Source organism: Macaca mulatta, chromosome 3, assembly GCF_049350105.2.
Source record: "Macaca mulatta isolate MMU2019108-1 chromosome 3, T2T-MMU8v2.0, whole genome shotgun sequence".
Taxonomy (NCBI): domain Eukaryota; kingdom Metazoa; phylum Chordata; class Mammalia; order Primates; family Cercopithecidae; genus Macaca; species Macaca mulatta.
Window position 1 is genome coordinate 20,005,739 of NC_133408.1, and position 23,589 is coordinate 20,029,327.

At 35.5% G+C, this 23,589-nt stretch overlaps 1 long non-coding RNA gene across 3 annotated transcripts in view; it reads right to left on the reverse strand.

Moving 5' to 3' along the window:
• Positions 1–23,589, reverse strand: part of LOC144340131 (uncharacterized) — a 322,018-nt gene that overhangs the window by 150,071 nt on the left and 148,358 nt on the right. For all 3 annotated transcript variants that reach the window (XR_013415852.1, XR_013415851.1, XR_013415850.1), the window contains exon 2: positions 6,601–6,666. This is a non-coding gene — a long non-coding RNA (uncharacterized LOC144340131). The remainder of the gene's footprint in view (positions 1–6,600; positions 6,667–23,589) is intronic.

The window sequence follows — 23,589 nt, forward strand, 5'->3', positions numbered from 1 at the left end:
GGCAACATGACTAGCCACTAGAGGAAGTAAGTGTTTTGCATTGCTGGGCAGCAACACAGGAATTGACTTACAAAAGAAAATCACTGTTAATATTTATTCTTCCTAGTAGAATGCCTGGCAGTTCTAGAACACGGACTTTGAATTTATAATTTGGTAACTTAGTGAGTATATATAATGACATGATTTAAATAACTGCATTTGACTGAAAGTAGTTATTAGAAGTTCCCAATAGTACATAAAAGGGAAAAAAATACTGTCATCTCAACTAGATCACATATCTTTAATTAACTAATTCATAAAAAAATTCCAAATCTCTTTTACTATAAACAATACATTACAATTAAAATGGAATTTTCTGGAGAGCTGATAACCAGAAAAGTTATTTTTGCCATAGAATGACAAAAATAAGTTAAGAACAAAAGTGTTATTTTTTTAATTGTAAACATTCCTTTATAGAAAAACTGGTCTTGGAGGCATTCAAATGTGCGAGAAGCCACACTGAGAGAAAATGAAGAAATATATGCTTTTTTGTGCATATTTGTTTTAGAAAATAGCAATTACAATCTCAGTTAAAATGTAGTGATTATGAGAGAACAGTGTTTATTCATTTAATAAGTAGTTATTTAGCACTTCCCATTTGCCAGCTATTGTGTGGGATATCTAACACATAGATCAACAATACACAGATCATTTGTGCATTTGGCACACATTTATTATAACTGCATCATAATACAGTTATAATATAATATATTAGGGACACCTCACCTTTTCACTATCAGTAGGTCATGCTCTCCACATACTGAGCCGGCACTTCTTTTTGCCTGGCATTCTTCCATATCAACTATTTTATCGGTAACATACTTATTCTTTGGGTAGCAGTTGCCCTATCTCTTCTCCTGAGAAGACTTTCTAATTGAAAAACCATAATTAGATATCCTCTTCTAGGACAGCACCATCATTCCTGAACCATGGCATGTAGTATTAGAAGTGCCTTTGTATTCTTCCATATTCTTCACTAGATTATAAATTCTATGAGAGTCATACATCCATTCGAAAATATTTACTGAGCACATAAAAAGGACCAAGCACTAGCTTGCCTGCTGTGAATACAGGAGTTTACAAAATTAGAAGAATAAAATAGAATGGAAGTTAAAAGTTATCTCCTTTGCCTAGTAGGGTACAAAGTGTACCGTATTATCTCTCACATCATATAAGTGAGCCAAATCGATCATCATCCCCTAGAGCACATTGTTGCATTACACTCTAAGCTTCTGGGTCAAAATATCCGGGTGGTGTAGCTCAGGAATCTGCATTTTTGTTAAGTGTTCTAAGTGGTCAGTATGGATGCTGAGACTGAGATCCACTTGTCCTTGATAATGGAGAGACTGTGTTTGACGTATTCACAGGCTGCATACGCAGCATGAAGCAGAGTGCCTGGCACAAAGTGAGTTGTTGTTAATTAGAAGCTGAGTGAATGAATGAGTCACTGACAACCTCAAGTAGTTTACATGACCCACACACCACAGAGAAGTAGAGCATGTTCTACAGAAGCACATAGAAGTTCACGACTGATTCTTTAGGGAGCCCAGAAAACATTCAGAGGCCAATGGTATATACAATGAAGGGTAAGAATGTTGGGAGGCAGAAAGAGCAGGGGGAGTGTATTCCCAATAGAAGGGAGAGAAAGAGCTAAGGCACAGAAGAGCAAGGGCTTGAGGTGTTCAGGAAATCTGTAGTATGTGTGTGTTGCCAGGTACCAGGTAGTGATAAGGGAGGTTAAGATATGGAGGGAGGCTTGTAGGCATTCTGGCTTCCCCTGTAGGTGATAGTGAGCCACTGAAATCAACAAATCTGTGTGCAAATAAATCAACCTTGGTAAAGTTGTGGAGGATAGATAATCTATTAGGAGATAATGAGATAAAGGGTAAGGATAAATGGTCATTAGTTAAACGAGGGGAGTGTCACCGATGAAACAAGACAGCATTGTGAATTATTTATCCAATAGAATCTACCCGATGTGACAACTCTTCTAGGGGATATGGAAAGAGTAACTGATGTCAGTATGTTCATGAGAAGATATTAATCATTGCTACAACTTGAAAATGAAAATCTTAAGAAACTGCTATGTCCCACAAAATAACAGAATTCAGTGGTTAAAACTTCCGAATGAATATGCAAATATTTTTATGGCTCTCATGTAGTTCTTAATTATGCTACTTTTAACTTACTGAGTTTAATTATACTGTTTTATGAACAAAAGGACAAGAAGTAAACTAATTTTTATTTTCCCCAAGTATCATTTTTTCTCTATTATTTTATTGTGTGAATATCTTGATACCAACCGTTTCAGCTGAAGTGGCTAGATAAAAGTTCAGCATCTTTGACAGTAGCTAGTAATTTTAAAAGCAGAAGTAAATGTAGAACTTCAGGAAAGTTTCTCCTTTAGAACTTATTTTAAAAATTGCCCTTGTCAGCCCCATGTCTATTCTGATAAAGCATGGGTCTATGGGACAAGAAATCAAAAGTCTTTGGGTGACATTTTATCTCTGGTTCCTCTGGATGAAATAAACAGCATAACTAATGTTCATTGATCCAAAAGTGACATTGCACAGAAAGATACATCCTTCTCTGTTTTATTTGGGAGACAGAATTTAGGTGTTCTTCAGTAGGAAAGAAACCACAATCACATTTAATCAACAGTAAAAATGAAGGCCAAAATATTGTAACTACCACTTTTCTTGTTGCTTTTGAAAAGGTGCTGATTTCTCTTTGCACAAAGTGCTGAGTGCAAACAAGAGGACAAACGACGTCAAGACTGAATCAAAACAACGAGTTAAACCAGGACTGTCATAGATATTTCATCAAGAAAAATGGCACATCTTGTTTACAATTACTTTGTCTGATTCACATCTCCATCAGAAAAGGCATTTTAAATTATCCTTTTACAACCCTCCTCAAGAGAAGAAAGTTGCTGGCTATGCAGACTAGGCTAATATTGGGAGAGAAACCCTAAGTTCTACACACAATTGTGAAGGGCTGTGTGTGTGTGAGTGTGTGTGTCTGTGTGATATACATGCATATGTAAAATGTTAATCAAATATCTCTCAAAATGAGTGAAATTAGAGACATTTTGTTCTCAGTGCTTTGGAATGACTTCACTTAAATGGACAATATCCCCAAACAGAACAGAGACTGAGAAGATAACAGAACCTATTACCAATTGTTCTTTCATCCTCTCTACCAGGGCTGCAGAATTTCATACTGACGTGTTGAATTTAAGTCTGTTCTTTCTATCATTCCTCAGATAACTGGTGCTTGGAACTGAAACACTCAAAGCAAATGGAGTTCAAATTGTTCATAATATACAAAAGATATTCAAACCCCTTGTATACTATGTTTTTCTTTTACTTTAACACATAGACTGAAATAGACAATTTTAATGGTTACATCAAGATAATCCACTGTAGTAATTCAGAATTTTTAATTCAGTTTTCTTCATCTGATGGAGTGGAAATAACATATCAGAAAATGTATTTAGGTGAAAGTCCTCTTTCCTTTCAAAAAATAAATCAAATCAAATAAAAATAGGCTCCCTTCTAGGTACTATTTATGCACATTTTCCTCTTCCATTCCTTACTGCTTTCTCAGTGATTCTTTCGATGACTATTAAATATCATTACTTTAGAATTTAGTTAAAATGAACTGATTCTGTAATAAATGAAGCAATACTGGAAATCATAATTTACAGAAAACTATTACAATATTTAAGAGAATGTTTTCACCATTAATTAAAAACAATTGAGCTTGTGGAGTAAGAATGGTACTCACAAGGTTAAGGAACATGTTTCTGGAGGCCAGAGGCCTGTTTGAATCCTGACACCCACTAGTTGTGTGACTCTAGGCAAGTTATTTAAGATCTTTATGCTTTAGGTTCTTCTTCTGTTAAATGGGGATGAAAACAGTATTCACAGCGTAGGATTGTTATTGGCATTAAATTAGTTAATGTCTGTAAAGCACTTTTCCTCTTGTGCACAGCATCAGGTCTGCTAAGCTTCATTCACCTGGGGACTTTTGCACCACAGGCCACTCAGCCACCTCTGAGGCCATGGAGCTTGCAAGTTTACCTCTCAACTTCACATGGGCACCATGCACAGTGTGTTACATCATGCCTATACTCCATGGAATCCTCTTATTTTCTACCCAAGAGTTTCTCTGGTGTAGCTAAGGCTTGATACACCAGGGATCAGCTCAGAACCTGCACAAGAGCAGTCCAGAAATGCTGGGAAGTGAACGTCCTGCAGGGTGCAACTTTCACAAAGGAGACCCTTGACCAGCACATAAATGCTTGCCCCTTCTTTCCCAGTGGAGATCCCAGGAATGCCAGCATCTTAGAAAATGTTCCTAAAAGATTTATATCCTGCTGTTTTCTTATCACAAGTGGCAGCCAGATCAGAGACAACCATTTTTATTCCCTTGCTCTCCTTTCCTACCTTACCTCCATTCATCTTCAACCCCCATCCTTGGGATTGCTTTCCCCAATGAAGTGTTAGAACATATGAATTGCTAGAGTATCTAATTTCTATTTCTACGGGTCCCATGCTGAGGAATTATATGAATTAGGTTTTGTTGCTCAAAACCCACCTTATAAAAAGCCTCACAGTCCACATTACCAGACAGAGCACCTCATTCCGATCACTATCCTCTTGACATTCCCATTACCTGATACATTACATAATTCTTTACTGTTATTGACTGCTCCCCCACCCCCCCACACTAGAATTTAAACAGTGGAGTCTTAGACTATTTTCCTCACTATGTATTCCATGCAGCTAAAATATATTTGGCAGTCCATAAAATGTGCTAAGTTTTACTTAAAGATCACTGCTATAAGACCTAATGGGACCACACCATTTGAAATTCCAACCCTCTCTCCAGCCCTTGTACCCAATCTCCTTTGCTATTTCTATTTTTCTACAGTCTTTATCATTTTCTAAGTTGCTATGTAATTTGACTTTCTTGTAGTTTATTGTGGCCACCCCTCACTAGCACACAAACTTTGTGAAGTCAAGGTTGCTTTGGTCTTTTTGCGTGTTTGTTTGTTTTTTAGTTTTGTATACTCATGCATTCACATATCCCAGGTGCCTAAAGCAGTGCCTGTCAGACACAGGGTCCTTTGTGGAATGAATGAGGCATGTGTTCAACCTGAGAGGTAGGAAAATTGTTCCTGGTTACAGGCTCCATTCAGCCAGAGACTCTGTGAATTGGTTTCATGTGAGTTGATTTGTCAGGATTAGACTCACACATACAGAAGGGTCAAATTAAGGAGACTAAAAGGAGAATTTAAAGAATTTAAGAAGAGTAAAACTGACTTTGCAGATGCTAGAAAAATACATCAAAATATGTTATTATTACCATGACTCCCCCCAAAAATACCCTTCAGGAATTTTCTTTGATTGTATTTTTTCTACTTCCCACAACTCACCTATGTGTATTTCTGGTGTTTCAGCACCCTTTATATGGAATCGTTACTTTTCTCATTTTGAAGAAACTCTAAAATAGTCCAAGCTACTTTATTCTTTTATCTTAATCTGTATGTTGGATAGATATTCTTAATGACAGCATAAACAGTGTCAACTCACAGATCTAGAAGTCTTCCTTGAAACATTTTGATCATATCAGGCACAGTATAATATAAAAACCTTCAACAAATGAAATAAAAATTCCTAGTTATCACTTTGTCAATCGTTTACTTCACTTTTTCACTACTAGCTTACTTCAATTTCCTTTCAACTTCCAGCCATATTCTAAACTTCAAACATTAAAAAGTTACTTTTTCCCCATCTACACCAAGATCTCACCCAGCTCTGTTTCTAATTTTTGTACCTTTCATGTTGCACTAACCCAGGCAGGGAAGATGGAGAGCCCAGGCTGCCTTAGGGGTGGAATAGTAACCCTGCCATGGACAGGAGCCCTTCAGCACCAAACTTTCTTGCCTCAACCATGTATAAATACATCTGTTAAGGCCAACTTCCCCTGTGAATTATTTTCTCATTCATCTGTGGTCCTTGACACCCCTGAGTATATGACTTCATATTTTGGGTTTTCGTATAGCTAGTTTCATATGATTAATGCTTATGATAGCAGCTCCCAGTTTTGAAACTACTCTCACTACCACAAGAAACAACCATACAACATCCGCGTTGTTCGCATTGGCATACATTTCCTATCACCTTAATTCAAAGCTTTGGATTTCAAGAGCAGGGCCCAGGATTTCCTCTTACTTTTTTACCCTCTACCCCAATAGGGACTGAGTACTCTGTTCACATTATGGATGTATGTATTAAATGTTGATGGCTTTTCTTTCTAAGCATGGTTCAAAAACATTAAACATTTCTCATATGATTTCAAATAATGGCGAATCTCTCTGTTTGTGTCAGGATTCTGTATGTAGTAATAACAGAAAAGGAGAGTGTTACTGATAAAATTTTGGATGAGGAATGTGATAAAACTTTGGGTCAAGGATAATGTATTAGTCCATTTTCATGCTGCTGATAAAGACAGGCCCAAGACGGGGGGAAAAAAAAGATTTAATGGACTCACAGTTCCATGTGGCTGGGGAGGCCTCACAGTCATCGTGGAAGGTGAAAGGCACTTCTTACATGGCAGCTGCAAGAGAGAATGAGAGAGAAGCAAAAACAGAAACCCCTTGTAACCATCAGATCGCGTGAGATTTACTTACTACCAAGAGAATAGTATGGAGAAAACCACCCCTATGATTCAGTTATCTCCCACCAGGTCCCTCCCACAACACATGGGAATTGTGGGAGCTACAATTTAAGATGAGATCTGTGGGGGGTCTCAAAGACAACCATATCGGATAATTACCTCCTGTATTAACAGCCAAAAGAGAAAAAGCCCACATCGGAGGTGTAGTTGCTAAGTTGCCGAGTTAGCTAAGGTGAGAGAATTTACCTCCAGAGAGGCAAGATAAACCCCACCTAGAGAGCTGAGGAGGTCATAATGAAGTTTGAAGGGAGGCAGCTTTAGAAATGTCTGATTGGTTCTGCCCTAGAAAATAAGAAAGGACTTTGGCAATAGTGATATTTTAGTGCCAAGAGCACCCCAACGGGCACTAAATGAAATTTTATACCACTGGAGTAGAGGATAAGGAAGTCAGAGAAATATGCAAAATTTTAGAGAATGCATATTTTTATTTGGTTTTGTTTTAGGAGGCTCAGATATTTTGTTACACGCGTTTGTGCCATTTCTGTCCTTTTAAATTTTACATCTTTTAGTTCAGCTTGAAAATCAAAAGTTATATTTTGCAAATTTACTTAAAAGAATGATGAATATGCATCTACCTTTCTTAGAATTTATTCATTGAAATCAAGCACCAGATAAGCATAGCAGTCAGAGTGGACCAAATTAAAACTAAGACCTGGTTACAGGAAAAACCCGAATTGCATAGAAGAATGTTCCCCCAAATCATGAAGGAGGTGAGGGACCAAAGAATGAGGCAGACAAACCCAGCTTGACTGGTAGATGAGTGTGGTACTTTGATTTTTATATTATACACAGTTATTCAGAAAATGCAATGTCAAGATATGCAATTATAGGAATCCTACCATAAATATCTAAATCATTCAAAAGCATATTGTCTTAGTTCATTTAGACTGCTATAAAAAATACCACAAACTGGATAGCTTATGAATAACAGAAATGTATATCTCACTGTTCTGGAGGCTGGAAAGTCTCAGATTAAGGTGCTGGCAGATTCATTGTCTGGTCAGGATCTGCTTTCTGGTTCATAGACAATACCTTCTTGCTATTCCTCACATAGTGGAAGGGGAGAAGCATCTCTCTGGGACCTCTTTTATAAGGCCACAAATCCTATTCATGAAATTACCCAGTCATATTTGGTCCACCCCGCCATTTGTCTCTAATGTGCTTTCAAGCTAATTTTCTGGCTCCCAAAGGCCCCACCTCCTAATGCTATCATTGCAGGGGTTAGAATTTCAATGTATGAATTTTGGAGCAACACAATCATTCAGACTATGGCATATATCATTTTTATACAACATTATTGAACTTTATGTTCCAGGAATTGTACTAAATGCATTAAATACAAAATTAATTACTCAACTTAGTTATCAAAACAGACTTTGGGATATAATTTTCCTCATTTTCTAGATTTTGAAAATCATACCTTGGGAAGTTGAATACATTGTCCAAATACATTATTCCTGTCCACAGGAATAATGTAGTAGAGCTGGAGGTTTAGGTGGGGTGAGACGTTGACAGTCTAATTCTAAAATCCTTGTTGCATATGGCAATTTCATGTGTCATTATTAACACCTGGGGCCTAAAATTCCTTGTGTTAGGTAACTGTGCATTGTAGGATGTTTAATAGCATCTCTGGCTTCTACCTCTAGAATTAAGTAGCATTGCCCCAGTTGTAACAGCCACAACTTTCTCCAGACATTGCCAAATATCCCTTGTAGGTTTATATTGTGCCAAGATGGGGGACAGAAGGCAGAGTCTCGCCTCCCACTGCTCGGAAGTCACTGACTACTCCATAATAACATTAGTGGTATCAGTGGTGCTATCTAATATTTCTTACGGTATTTATGTGTTAAGGCACCAGTCTATACTGACTCAGTAACAACCAAAGATTGTATTTCACTGACATAAAAACAGAAAAAATAACAATAATGGGATAGTAAATCATTTTTTACCACTGATAAAGTTTTTGAAGCTCTACCTCTTGCATCAGACAAAAATTATTGCGATGACCATCTTCTTGATACTTAACCTCATCTCAGTAAGTTTCAATACATGCTTTTTTTTTTTTTTTTTTTTTTGAGATGGAGTCTTACTCTGTCACCCAGGCTGGAGTGCAATGGTGCCGTCTCAGCTCACTGAAAGTTCCGCCCCTTGGTCAAGAGTCTCCTGCCTCAGCCTCCCAAATAGCTGGGATTACAGGTGCACGCCACCACGCCCAGCTAATTTTTGTATTTTTAGTACAGACGGGGTTTCACCAGGTTGGTCAGGCTAGTCTCAAACTCCTGACTTGTGATCCACCTACCTCGGCCTCCCAAGTGCTGGGATTACAGGCATGAGCCACCGCGCCAGGCCAATACATGCTCTTTTCTAAGCAGTGGAGGAAGAGAAAAGACGGAATATTTCCTGCAGCACTTAACAAAACCACAGTTTCTCTCTTTTCTTCCCAGTCCTGAAAAGACAAGTGAGTCCTTACTTCACAGGCCAGCTGAGGATTACTGAATGAGCAATAAATAGCCATCCACTGTAGCAAGATGTTCAGTCAGTGGGTCTAATTCTAACATGGGAATTTTCTGTGTGCAGGTCCCAAGAATCCCCAGCTAGTTCCTTGTATTAGTTTGTGTTTATCATGTGTTTAAAGCTATGATTATGTGGCTGGTGAAACTCACAAAATATGAAAAAAATCCTGGGTGAAACTTCATTGGATCTTCAAGCAAAGTAGTACCAACCAGGACAGTAATTTTGTTTTTCTTTTCTATTGTGAGTTTTTTTTTCTTATATTTTGTGGAACTGTGTTAAAGCAAATGAGGAAATGGTGTTTTGAATATTTCGATATGTCAATGAGATATAAAAAGTAAGACGTTTCAAAATCATTTACAAAATAGATTTATACTCAGAGGGCTTTTCTGTTATTTCTTCAAAGTTTCTTTTCTGAAGTATTTATTTATCACAGTCTATCTTTATAGTAGAGAAAAACAGTAAGGTATATTTTCTCTAAAAATATAAATTTCAAAAATGTAACATGAATGCCTATTTTAGGATCCATCAAACCTCCAGCTTAACAGACGTTTCTTGAGCTCATATGATTTTTGAGAAATTTGGCTAAATATTGCGAGGGGCTACTAGGAAAAACCCTCTATCTGTGCTTAATAACACAAGTGCAAGAATAACTAGGATACACGATTGTGTGAGATAACGGCCCTAAAATAGTTCAAACAAAGTTCATTGGAGTTTCATGTCTCAGGAGGTTGTGTTGAATGGGAGGATCAGAGATACTTTATGGATGAAGTGGTGTTGAGATGAGACTTGGAAGAGTTGCAAAAAATGAAGATGAGGTGGGAGGAAAACACTAGCCTACATGAACAAATACAAATGCAGTGCAAAATGAACATTGTCTTTAAAGAGTAGTAAGGAGGACATGTGGTCTAGTGATTGAGGTATACATTTAAAAAAATAGGAGAGACTGACCCTGGAAAGATAACTTGAACTGTCTGAGGAAGGCCAGATTGAGGGTAACTAACCAGCAATAGTGAATGCTTGCGTGTTCTTGATAAGTGGGTGATAAATCATCCAACTGACATTTAAGAAAAATTATTCAAGTAGCATGGAATGACCTGGATGTAAGTTGAGGAGAAAGGAGCAGATTTTCAGGTTTTCCTAGATTACGTGTTAGATATAATGAAAGTTGAGTTCACAACAGTTATGATAAAATAAAGGAAGGAATTAATTCAAGAGACTTTGAAGAAGTAAAATCAAGGTCACTTGTCAATTTGATTGAATGTATAGCACGAGAAAAACTTTCTGACTGGAGAGGCATATTACTTTACAATTCATTCCTTCAATAAATGTTTATCAACTGCGTAAGTTAATTTCTAACTCTATTTGAAATCTAGATCTAGGTAAGGTAGAAATACTTAGTGATATGTTTGAAAATGGTTTTTTAACTACTAGCGTTTTGGGTGTTTGTGGATAAATTATGTATTTACATATGTATTATATATGCATATACACATATATGTACTTATGTGTGTGTACACAGTATATATATATATATACATACACACACACATAATTTTAATCACCATTCATATTGCTGTCAAAAACAAACTCCATTTTAAACACATTAGAAGAATTATTGTAAATTACCACCATATTATGGGAAGATCAAGTCTTGAAACTGATTACAGTTGTCATATTAATAACATTAATAATACAAAGCATTAGCTGAGTATTCTTTATGTGCTAAAAACTGTGCTAGAAACTTTACAAAGATTATTTCATTGAAACCTCACAGCAAGTCCAGAAGGGGACACTATTATAACCCTTCCTTTATAGATGAGGAACAGAGAAGTTTAAGTAGTTGCTACACTCACAAGGGTTAAGAGAGAGAGCGAGAACAAGAAATTAGGCAGTCAAATTGAAAGTCTGTGTAACTGACAACTGGGCTCTTCTCAGTATTGATCTTTAAGAGAAAGAGAGGTAGGTAATCCAGAGTGGACTCACAAGAGCACTGCTAGAATGCTGATGGGACCTGACATAGATCAGATGCAGAACAATTCTGAAGGACTGGGAAGATTTGTCTGGTTAAAAAGAAGTCTTGGATAGTGAGGCAGGGCACAGTCCATGTTTCCTGATATTTTTTTTCTAATTTGTTTCTGTCCTATCTCTAGAAAATAGAAAACACTTCCCGAAATTGCTCCAAAATTGATTTCCCTTTGGTTGGCCCCAGTTGTCTAATGGCTAGAACTATTTAGAAATAGAGTGGGCCATACCCAGAGGCAATGAGTTGCCGTGCCTGAATGCCACATTTGAACAGTGCTTAGTAGGGGCAGTACACAGACAGTGCAGGCCTCATCGTAGGATTTTAAGTAGATGACATTCATATTTTGTTTACATCTTATTTTCCATCATTGTAAGATTATCAGTTAAGAGTATGATACCCCAAAATAACTAGACAAAAATTTACTTGTTACTGTCTATATAAACAACCCTTACCTTACAGGGATATTTTCAGAGGAATTTGAAAGAATCTGTGCAAAATGCTAGGCACATTGCCTCACATATAGTAAGTTCTCTATGTATATTGGCTGCTACATTGCATTTCATTACCTACTTTTATGCATTCTAAAATACTATTTCCTTAAAAACTGATATTTCATATCCAATTTAATGTTACTCACATGAATGCAAGTTAATATACAATGTCAAATGAATGCTTCTAAAATGTAAATTAATGGTTTACATCTTATCTTTTAAAAATTATAATTAAAGGATATAAATTAAAGAAATACGCCAATTTTATAAAGACCATGCCAGTGCTTAATATTAACCAGATAAAACCATGAAATGAATTTCTGTTTCTGCTCCTTTAATTTAATATTATTACTTATTAAATTTTGTATTATTTTCCCTGCCATTCAAGCCAAGGCACACATATTGAGAAGGATTAGTCTGTCTAGTCAATAATGATATTTTGTGGTAATAGAGTGGTTTCAAGAACAATGTGTGTATTATTTCCAGCCATAAACAGATAAATCCATGGGCTGCAATGGGAGTGACTGGTATTTCCAGGTCTGTTTGATCATGCCATTAAGTAGTGATTCATCTGCTGTCTATCATTAAAATTGGGATGATTTTCTCACTACTGTGAGATGACAGCATTTCTATTCATATCCCATTTCAACGAGTCAAGAAAAAACACAATAGCCAGAAATCACGATAACATGTATTTCAGATACACAAATAAATTAGAAAGTATCATAGAACTCTACTGCTTAGAGTTTAGTTTATATATAATAACACAAGAGTAATTGATAAAAATTATAGCACTTACCATATATCAAGAAATGTGCTATGTGCTTTGCATAGATTATTTCATGTATCCCTTGGAAATAGCCTATTAAGTAAATAATTTGATACACTGACAGTAATTATGTAAATGTATCTCTAGTTATTGGGGAAGTGAATAAAATTATCTTACTTGATTATTTTATAATTATGGAAAGTTAGCATTTAAATGAAATATGATGACAGTCTACCTAAAACCCTAATGTGAAGCTTGAGCCTCCTAAGGTTCAGTGTTGTTCAGAATTTAATGTTTGTTCAATAGTGTTTAATATTCAAACACAGGTAACTCATTGCCTCTGGTGGCACAGGGTTCAATGTCAGATTGGTATTGATTTTTTTGAATTAATCATCTGGGATGGGGAGTGATATTTAGAGGAGAGGAAAAAATATGTATGTTTGTGTGTGTGTGTGTGTTTACGTGTATATATAAAATTATATTCATACATATGTAAGTGTAATATAATAGAAATATACCTATAGAAGTATAATTATATATGTGTGTATATATATATTTTAAGAATAGTTACATGAAAAGTCACTAGATCTGTTTAGCTCCAGAAAACAATGATTTAGAATTAACAAATAGGTGTAGCTGTGAGGTTGATTCTTAATGAAAAAAAAAGGTAATAGGTCCTAAATTCTAATTATTTAATCTATGAAAAAGAAAAGAAGGGAGGAAGGGAAGAACGGAGGAGAAAAGGAAGGAAATGCTTTGTAAGGTGCTGAGTTTCTGCAGTGGCCCAATTCATTCAAACACTGGGAGTCTTTCTAGCAGACCATTGTTTAAAAAGGGATTTGTGATGGGTTGAGATAAGAACAAAAATTCGTAGCATCTCTTAGAAACTCAATATTTTAATATGTTTTTGCTTTAATGCTCCTTGAAGGCTGGAGAATTATTTTGTAGTAAAATAAACTCTTTCTTCCCTCTCTTTAATGTCTAGATAATTTAAACTAAAGAGAATTTTCTAGCAGTAAGTGGTAATATTTAGAAAAATCTTATTTAGTTGGCTTAGATGGGAGAAATGCTAGAACTAACTGAATTTTTAAGATATGTGATATCCAGTTAAATCCATGTGTGTGTTTGTGTGTGTGTGTACGTATGTGATAAAATATACGCAGACATATACACACACGTGTATTTAAGCATCACCACTATCACCATCAAAAACAAACTGGGTACTCAGCTTTTGGTCCAGTTATGTGCTGATTTGTTTTTGTTGTGTCCCGGATGACTGAATTATCAGCTGAGTTGAGTTGGACATTGCTATATTAATATTTTCAAAGATGATTGATGATCAAGGCACAACATTTGAGAGATGAGAGTTCTAAGCATAGATGTTATCTGAGGTCAGATCAGAGAGATCTATGTCCAATCAACCAGGAAGAAGACCGAAGCAGCCATTCCAAAGAGAGATCTGGACAAAGAATTCATGTTGTAAACCAAATGCCAGATGATTGCTCTGTTTTAGGTAAAAACATTTAAACGGTCAAAAAGTTCCGACTGTCTTGAAAAATTATGTAAAAGCCATATTATGAAAGTCTAAATATTTCATGAAGTTCTATTAATCTTAGGATGAAATACAGCTAGACATTTAGCCTGAGGCATACAGAACTTTTTATGGAAAACGCAGAATGCCAGTAATATCTTTGCAAGTTTATGCACATTCCTATTTATATGCATGTTTTAGACTCTTCATAGAAAGAAAGTAATTTACCCGAACACTAAGGTCACTCACGGGACACAATATCTTCTTACTTGAAAAGTTCCATATACAGATGAAGAATATGAGCTAAATAAAAGGGTGGGGGTTTTCCCTTGTCTTGATTTTCAAATGTGTCAGTAGTAAAGACTTAAACCTTCAGAAATATTTTCCCTGAAAAAATAAAATCAATGTTGGATTTTTGTTTTTGATAGCAAACTTTCTATTTTTCATATTTTGGTATTTTAAATTGTGATATGTTTTTCTTCATAGTGATCGTGGTAATAACAGCAGAGGGAATTTGCTAAAAGTCAAAATTTATACGTGTATCTTGAGAAGCCAAGATAATAATAAGCTAGTTATGCATTATTTGCCAGATTGGACAGCCTTTTAAATAAAAACATCACCTAAAGGTCTGAATTTTATCTTGTAATTTTGTTTCAGTTTCATTTTTTGGTTGGTTGATTGATAAAACTACAAAAATACTTTGTATGTAATAGAAATTCTATAATCTGATCAGCAAGATATTGCAGAGAATGTAAGGACAAAATACATGAGGAATAATTATTTTAATGATAATCGTTCAACTTAGAAAAAAAGATCTGTGTTTCCTTGTTAAAAAAAAAAAAGTGTGTGTGTGTGTGCGCGTGTGTGTGTATCTCAGTAGAAAGAGCTGGAATTCCGTTTCCAGGTGAAAGAGGTGTGTTAATGCATCAAACAGCTGAGAATTGCCAAGGCATTTCTGAGATCATGATGGCCCTGTACTCACCCTTCCTGATAATGAGTTATAAATTACAACCTGCCTCTCTACACCCAAATGATCTTCTCCATCAATTGTTTGGACTAGTGCTGTCCAATAAGACATTCTGAGATGAAAATATCTGCTGTCCAGTTTTCTAGGTGTCATCTTCATGGGACTATCAAGTACTGGAAGTATGTTTAGTATGGCTGAGGAAATGAATTTTTAATTAATTGAAATTTTAATGTACATACCCTTATGTAGCTAGTAGCTACCTTCTTGTTCAGCCCCTTGTAAATGCAAATATGGACATCAAAACTTGAAGAATTTTCCTTTTGCAAAAGTCTTCCCTTGGTACAACCGGGTCTCCTTGGCCATTGCAAACTTTATTTTCAGCAACCCAAGCAACACTCCATATCCCCACACATCAAAAAGATCATGACTTAGAGGCAAGAGAGTCTAACATCAAATAGGGGATTGAAGTGTCATTGCGACTCAGTGGTAGAATTTTTTTCTGGTAGTATTATTTCAGCTACAGTGTGGGTCAACAGGCAGTCATGGTTGGTCTGCAAGTCTTAAATCATCTCCAATATGTGGCTCACTATTAATATTTTAAAAATTAAAAAAAACACTTTTCAAGTGTTCCAATTTCCAATTATAATTTTGCAAACACATTTTTGTAATTATCTGCTTATTATTTGAATTTTCCAATTGTTTCTATTTATAATATATTGTTGGGGGTCTTGTAATGTACAAGTCTATGCACTAGTCATATGCAAAGGTAAATAATACAAAGCCTAAACTCAAGGAATTTGCAATCTCTGGCGCACAGTGGTCAGAAAGAGCAAAAGTGTGAAAGGCCAATGGCTGAGAGAAGTAATAGCTTCTTATGAGTTCAAAGGAATAGTTTTAAAAGAATATCTGAGAAAGCAGAGTAACAGATTAAAGATTCTTGATTGCCTGGAGCCAAGAGTAAATAGTAGTGAAATAATAGAAGTAATACATATTATATTTTGTACCTGATTTTATTATAAATACTAAAATATTCTCCACATATGAATTAAAAATGAAATCTCTGAATGACTCAAAAACTTGTGTGTAAATATATCCAAGTGCTAAAGATGCTCTATCCTCCAAATCACAGAGATTTCTTGGCATTAACAGGTACAGGCTTCATGGCCACATTCTATTATTAGCGCTAACTGGGTTCACTTAGATAGAAGACCTCAAAAAACCATGTATGAAAGAGACTGTATGGCTAACCATGACAGTAATAGACTCAAAAATGAGGTGTAGTCCAAGTTTATCAGAAGTAAATAGCGAGTCTTTCTGGGTGCAACAGCTAGATAGGGTTCACAGTTAGAATACAGGACCTCAGCAACAGTATTAGCCCTATAATATCCATTATTTGTTGAATAGCAATCTGATACCATACTGTACTAGACTCTGTATTTGTAGTTTCAGTTAATCCTCATAGCAACTCTATAGGCCCTACCTCAATTATAATCATGTCCATTTGAGAGTTAATTAATCTTCCCTAATTAGTATGAGCAAATCCTTCCATATAAATAAAGATCTTTAGACTCTAAAGCTCATACTCTTAATGAAAGTATCTTGCTTTCTTATACAAGTGAAGTCTGAGATGCACCATATGAAATTATCAAACTGGTTTGACCCCAAAACAATAGCCATTTCATATGGCTTAAACTGATAAAAGCAGTCTGTCTGAGCACTAAATAATATCTTGGAAGGTTATCTGCACGTACGATGGTGTGTTATGGGTGTCTCCAAGTTATCTAGAGAGTCTCACTTCCAAATGGAATTTTCCTGAATGATAAAAATCTTAAGCTAGCTCAGGCAGGTTCTCACCGGGGGATGAGAGATACTCTTAATTCAGCCAGGAAAGTATGGCATAACGGAAGGGCGTAGTCTCCTGGCTGAAACTGTGTTTCTCCTATTATCCTATTATCAAGGAATTACTCTGGCAGATTTATTTTTATTTACTTATTTTCTTGTAATGTGAAGATATGCCATCTTACTTTTCTACCACATTTTTTTTTCAATTTTAAATTTTGATGTCTAGTTATGGAAAAAAAAATTTGCTGCAAACAACGTATTTTACTCACTAGCAAATAGACAAGAGGTATTCAGGGGAGAGATGGTGAGATAGTCTTTTTTTGACTTCTTAGGTTATAGGTTTTGATAAGGTTACTAATGAAGTTAAACAAGGTTTAATCTCTTATTTCCTAAGGGGATAAGGAAACCAGAAAGAATGGTATGTTGGTCACTCCATCTAGACAAACCTGTGGTGTGATGGAAAAATATTATACTAAGACTCAGAAGACCTGAGTCCTATCTCTGTGCGACCTACAGCAAGTCACTCTTTTTTCCTTAGCCTGAGTCTCCTAAAACCTAAAATAGGGTTGATGGCATTAATACCTACATTTCAGTGAAAATGTGAGTCTCAATGAAAATGTATGACAAAGAGATTTGTAAATTCTAAAAACAATATGATTCTAGCTAGATCCTTTTTTTTTTTTTTTTTTTTTCTGAGACGGAGTCTCGCTCTGTCACCCGGGCTGGAGGGCAGTGGCCGGATCTCAGCTCGCTCACTGCAAGCTCCACCTCCCGGGTTTACGCCATTCTCCTGCCTCAGCCTCCCGAGTAGCTGGGACTACAGGCGCCCACCACCTCGCCCGGCTAGTTTTTTGTATGTTTTAGTAGAGATGGGGTTTCACCATGTTAGCCAGGATGGTCTCGATCTCCTGACCTCGTGATCCGCCCATCTCGGCCTCCCAAAGTGCTGGGATTACAGGCGTGAGCCACCGCACCCGGCTAGATCTTAACTGACATCCATCACATATTTAATATGGGAGTAATACATCTCAATTTTTTTCCAAAATAATTGTGTCATATTTCATTAAAGATTCAACTACATTAAATATTCTATAAACTTAAATTGATATACTCAGGAAAGATGTATCAAAGCCTTATATTCTTTTAGATAATTTCTAAAATAGATATTGGCTTTATCTAAAAAAAAAAACAAAAAACAAAAAACAAAAAACTTCCCAAAACCTTTAAAGTAGGTAGTTGTTGGACCTCTAAATTATCATCTTCTGTACCTGGTTGTGACTCAGATTTAAACTGCAATAGTCTGTGACTAGGACTTAAAGGAATATATTTGTTCACACTTTTGTTGGAACTTTCTTCTCATAAGTTTCATTAGAAACTATTACTTTTTTTTTTTTTTGGTGTGGCTTAAATAAATATCCTTTGAACTCTGCCAAATGAATTTCCCTTCCTTTCATATCACCTGGATTTGCTGAGTAACATATTGGCTAAGGATGAGTATTGTCTGAATTTAGACTTTCAGTCCTAGTCCTAAATTAAATCTGTCTCTTCTACTTAAGAAAAAGACATTTCAAAATGTCTCTGAATTTTTCTGTAATTATCTAGACCATCTAGAGATACAAATCTTGATAGAAAAGTTATTGTCTTTTTCCAATTTGTCTTGTAAAAATGAGTCTTTAAGGATAGAAACACATATATGAGTCATTAGATTATTAATTAGAATGCAAGTTCTTTAAAATAACTACTAAACTGCAATCATTTAATTGTATGATTAATACAGTAAACATCTGAAAGGTCACGCCTTCCAGAAAGTTACCCTGATAGTACAAGCAGATATGTACTCAACATAGTATGTATGTTTTAATTTAGGGCTTTAAATAGTATGTATTTATACAGATTGCTCAAAATCCATATTTCACATTAAAAATATAAATTAGGTATTCAAATAGGATAAATTTTTTTAATTTAAATAAATGACCTTTGATTAAATTGTTTGCTTTACTATAAACATATTAAGAAATAATTAAGCAAGAAAAAATATAATATATGAGTATTGGGATTAGGCAAATGAATACATTTAATATAACAATGTATTAAATTATGTTTAGATTATTTGCCAACAAATGCACGTCAGTTTCTTCTGTAATAATTACAATATTGTTATACTGAGTGCAAAAGAATATAATATTGAACAACTCTCAATTCCTATCTTCTAGTCAATCCCTTAGACTTTCTTTATAAAACGAATATGGCACTAGAATACCTGTGACTCTTTCAATGGGTCTATAGGAACAGAACTTATTTTCTGAGTAATACTAAGGCATTATTTGTCTTTTTATTTTCATCCTCTTTCAAGTGTGTGGTAGACTTTTCAGAGGTGACAGCATGTGATGATGTCATCACTAAGGCTGATATTGGAATGTGTTGCTTGTGTGTTTTTTGTGTTTTACATTCTTCAAGAGTGTAAAGAGGTCTTCATAACAAAAAGCATAAAAATTTGCTACTCTAGAAGAAAGTTTAACCCAATAGGAAGTACTATACCAAGAGGTTAGCAGAATGACTATGCTGCTTGACATTTACTTCCTACTTCTGAAGGCATAGGATTTTGGTCTTCTAAAATTACATAATGTATTTGCATCAATATTATTTTGTCATTTTTTTCTCCTGTGGCACCTATAACTTGAGAGTTTTCAGATACATTTAATCAAAACAGTAGATGTGCTTGATAAAAATTTGTCTACCAAAAGAGAAATATAAGCAAAGTTACTTTTCTTATATTTAACATGTGTTAATATAGGTTACTTTTCTTATATTTAGTACAAATTAAAAATTGTTTAATTTTGGCAGCTTATCTTTTGCTCCCAAACAGATGAAAGGCAAATCTCTCATCTCACCAACTCCAAAGCCACAGAGTTGTATCACTTACCCTGGCCTTATTTGTTTTTAAGCATAGACATTTTATACAGAAATTACAGTGTTAAAGCATTTTTAAACAACTCTGAAGTGGCAGTTTCTTCTCCACTATTTAAATTATGTTCCTTCAAAAGAAGAGAACATGATGTCCAAAGGATAGGTTTCCTCATAGTAAAAAATTGGAGGAATCACTTTTTTTCATGGTGACACTATCCAGATCTGAATGACTTCATCAAAGAAGTGGGTCCTTTGCCATTAGCCAAACTGGAGTGTTCCAAGTATCCTATTCTAAGTTTCCAACAGAAAAATCACTTCTGAAGAATATCTGCGCACTCTTGGGTACACTACCAGGCCTTCAGAGTTAATTTATTAACTAACGAACAGGAATCTTTCCTCCAAATGGGTTGTGAAATTATTATCAAATGAAATAAAACTAAGCTCAATTTTACTATTAAAGGTCAGAAACTAATTTCTTTTTATTTTATGCCTATCAATCTGGTTTAGTTAAAACTTTCATAAGTTCTCACACTCAAATGTACCCTGAAGATATTGGATTAAGGAGCATGTGTTAAAGGATGTTGCTCTTAGAATCACATTATTGATTAAGTGAATGGATGGTGGTAGGAATTGTTGCTGCCCTTCTCAGATCCCCTTTGCTGGTCCCACCATTGTGAGTGCCGAGAATGGTATGCAATGCATCTTGACTTCAGAAAATTGCAAACAAACAAACAAAAAAACACATATCCTTCAAAAAAGAGACAAAGAACATAACTGTTCAAGCACAAAGCTCCATTTAGAGCAGAAGAAAAATTCAAAGTGCCTGCAGTAGTACGAGCACAAATTTGTCTTATTTCAGATTTGGTAGAACCTGTGGGCTCAGGTTGGTGAGAGATGGGTACGTAAGGTCCACTCTGTGAAAAAATACATACGCAGTGATTATACTTTAGTGATCAGGCTCTGAAGAAAGAAAGACAGAGAGAAGGAAGAAAGGTGGGGGAGAGGGAAGAAAGAAGGGAGAAAGGGAGGAAGGAAGGAGGGAAGGAAAGGAAGGGAAGAGAGGAGAGAAAGGAAAGAAAAAAGGAAAGGAAAGGAAAAAGGGAGGGGAAGAAAATGGGAGGGAAGGAAGAAAGGAGGGAAGGAGAAGGGAAGGAGGAAGAAAAAAGAAGGGAGAGAAGGAAGGAAGGAAAGAGGAGAGGGAAGGAGGGAGGGAGGGAGCAAGCAAGGGAGGGAGGGAAAAAATGTAATCCCAGCATACACCACAGACAAGATTTTATTGGACAGGAGTAAATGAAACCTGCAAAAGAGGATCTCCACCAGCCAAATACACAGGCATGTAGACTGTTTTCTTCTCTACACTCTGTGGCTTTATGATAAGATGCTATTAACACAGTATAAGAAATTTATTTAGTCTTTATATTTGTATGTCTATATCTATGTATATACGTATATGTGTAATATGTGGGTATATGTCTATACACGCATACATATATTGTATTTATCTAGAAATTTTTGTTTGTTTGCTTGTTTTCTATTTTAATCAAATGGGGGAATCAGTCTTTCTCAGATATGCTTAACCATGGTCATAAATTTCCAAGTTAAGAAACATTTTGCCCCTGCTCAAGGTAACTTTCTGACGTTGACATCATACAGAAACTACCCTAGTTCTACCAAATTGCTAAATTTAAAATTTTGGTGCCACAGGGGGCAGAAACCAAGTAAACAGCATTTACTTCATAGAGAATTTCAACCTGAGGCTTAATTCTATCTTGGAATGTTAGTTTTATTCACATTCCCTTGTAGCCATTGGCATTCATTTGTCACGTCATGTGTAAGAAGGATAATAACATGGACTGGGATTGGAGAGAGTTAACTGGGTCCCTCAGGACATTGTCTAAACATTAGTCCCATATACCTAATAAGAGACTGATGTCTACAATGGGACCACAGACTATATTAATTAAATTTACTTTTATAAGAGATAGAAATGACAAATATGCTAAGGAATTTCCATGTAACTTCCAGACAAAATGATACATTCAAATTTAGTATTTAGTAAATTTTAATTCTACCTAAATGATGTTTCAAAGGTACTTCCACATAGTAAGTTTGTTTGTAGCCCTCATATTTATTCATGATGATAATCAACAAATATGTTTAATTTTGATTGAGAAATGCATACAATTTTTATATATACTTTATTTTATTCACTGGTTTTCAATACTTTGAAAATATTAATGTGTCTTGCATTTGCATTATCTTTAATAGTTTGAGTTGATGATTTCTGTTTGACAGATTAATGCTTTTTCATTCTAAAGTTTAAATTAAAGCAGCTGAGTTATGTGCACTTTTTGTTACATTGCACTGTTTCTAATTGGGGTACACGAGAATAGCAAGATGATTCAATATTAACTGTATTTATTTCACTAATTTAAATATTACTCACTATGTATCCTGCTTTTCTTCCTCCATCTTCTATTGTAAAGGAACCCCAAAGGCAAAGATGACTGTTGAACAGCTCATGTATTTTGTCAAGCAAAGTGTATAGGAGACAATTGTTAATTTAGCCATCTATTCCATTTCAACTGTTGAGATACTGTGATGATTAATTGTAGGTGTCAATTTGACTGTGTTGACGGATCCCAAATGGCTAGTAAATAATTATTTCTGGTTGTTTCTGTGAGGGTGTTTCTAGAGGGGATTGGCATTTGAATCTGTGGACTTAATGAGGAAGATTGAAGCACAAAGCTCCATTCAGAGCAGAAGAAAAATTCAGAGTGCCTGCCGTAGTGAGAGCACAAATTTCTCTTATTTCAGATTTGGTAGAACCTGTGGGCTCAGGTTGGTGAGAAATGGATACCTAAGGTCCACTCTGTGAAAAAATACATACGCAGTGATTATATCTTAGTGATCAGGCTCTGAAGAAAGTAAGACAGAGAGAAGGAAGAAAGGTGGGGATAGAGAAGAAAGAAGGGAGAGAGGGAGGTGGCACCTCAATGTAGGTGGCACCATCCAATTGGCAAGGGGCATGGATGTTAAAAAACAAAAAAATGCAGAAGAAGGAGAAATTCTTTCTCTCCAGAGCCTGAATGCCCCTCTGCCTTTAGAAATCAGAACTTCAAGTTCTCTGACTTTTGGACCCCAGGCCTGGCACCAGCGGTCCCCGGGGTTCTTGGGCCATTGGTTTCAAACTGAGAGTTCTCAATCCTTCCATCTTGGACTAGGCCATACTACCAGCTTTCCTGGTACAACAGCTTGCAGATGGCCTATTGTGGAATTTCTCCGCTTCCATAATTATATGAGTAAATTCTCTGTCTCTATAATTGTGTGATTTAATTTCTTCCTAATAAATCTCCTTTCATATATCTATTTATGTATATCCTATGTTCGATCTCTCTGGAGAACTATGACTAATACAGACAAAGACAAAACACAAAAATATCACATAGTACCTTAATGTGCTAGGAATTCTATATTTATAACAGGTCAACAAGTGGTGGAAGAAAGGAAAACCAAATTAAGTAAATAAATGTATGTATCATCTTAGGCCCTAGTCATCAAATAGTGAGTCTTAAGAAACTTAGTGTGACTTATTATTTATACTAAATTATTTCTTTTCTCTCTTCCTATATTAATATTTTGTTCCTATGTCTTGGCATTATTGATGTATTTCACTCTTCATTAACCGTAACTTTTTAAAGAATGATACTTCAAATCTTGGAATTAACACAACTGTCAGACCTGGAAATTACTCATTGC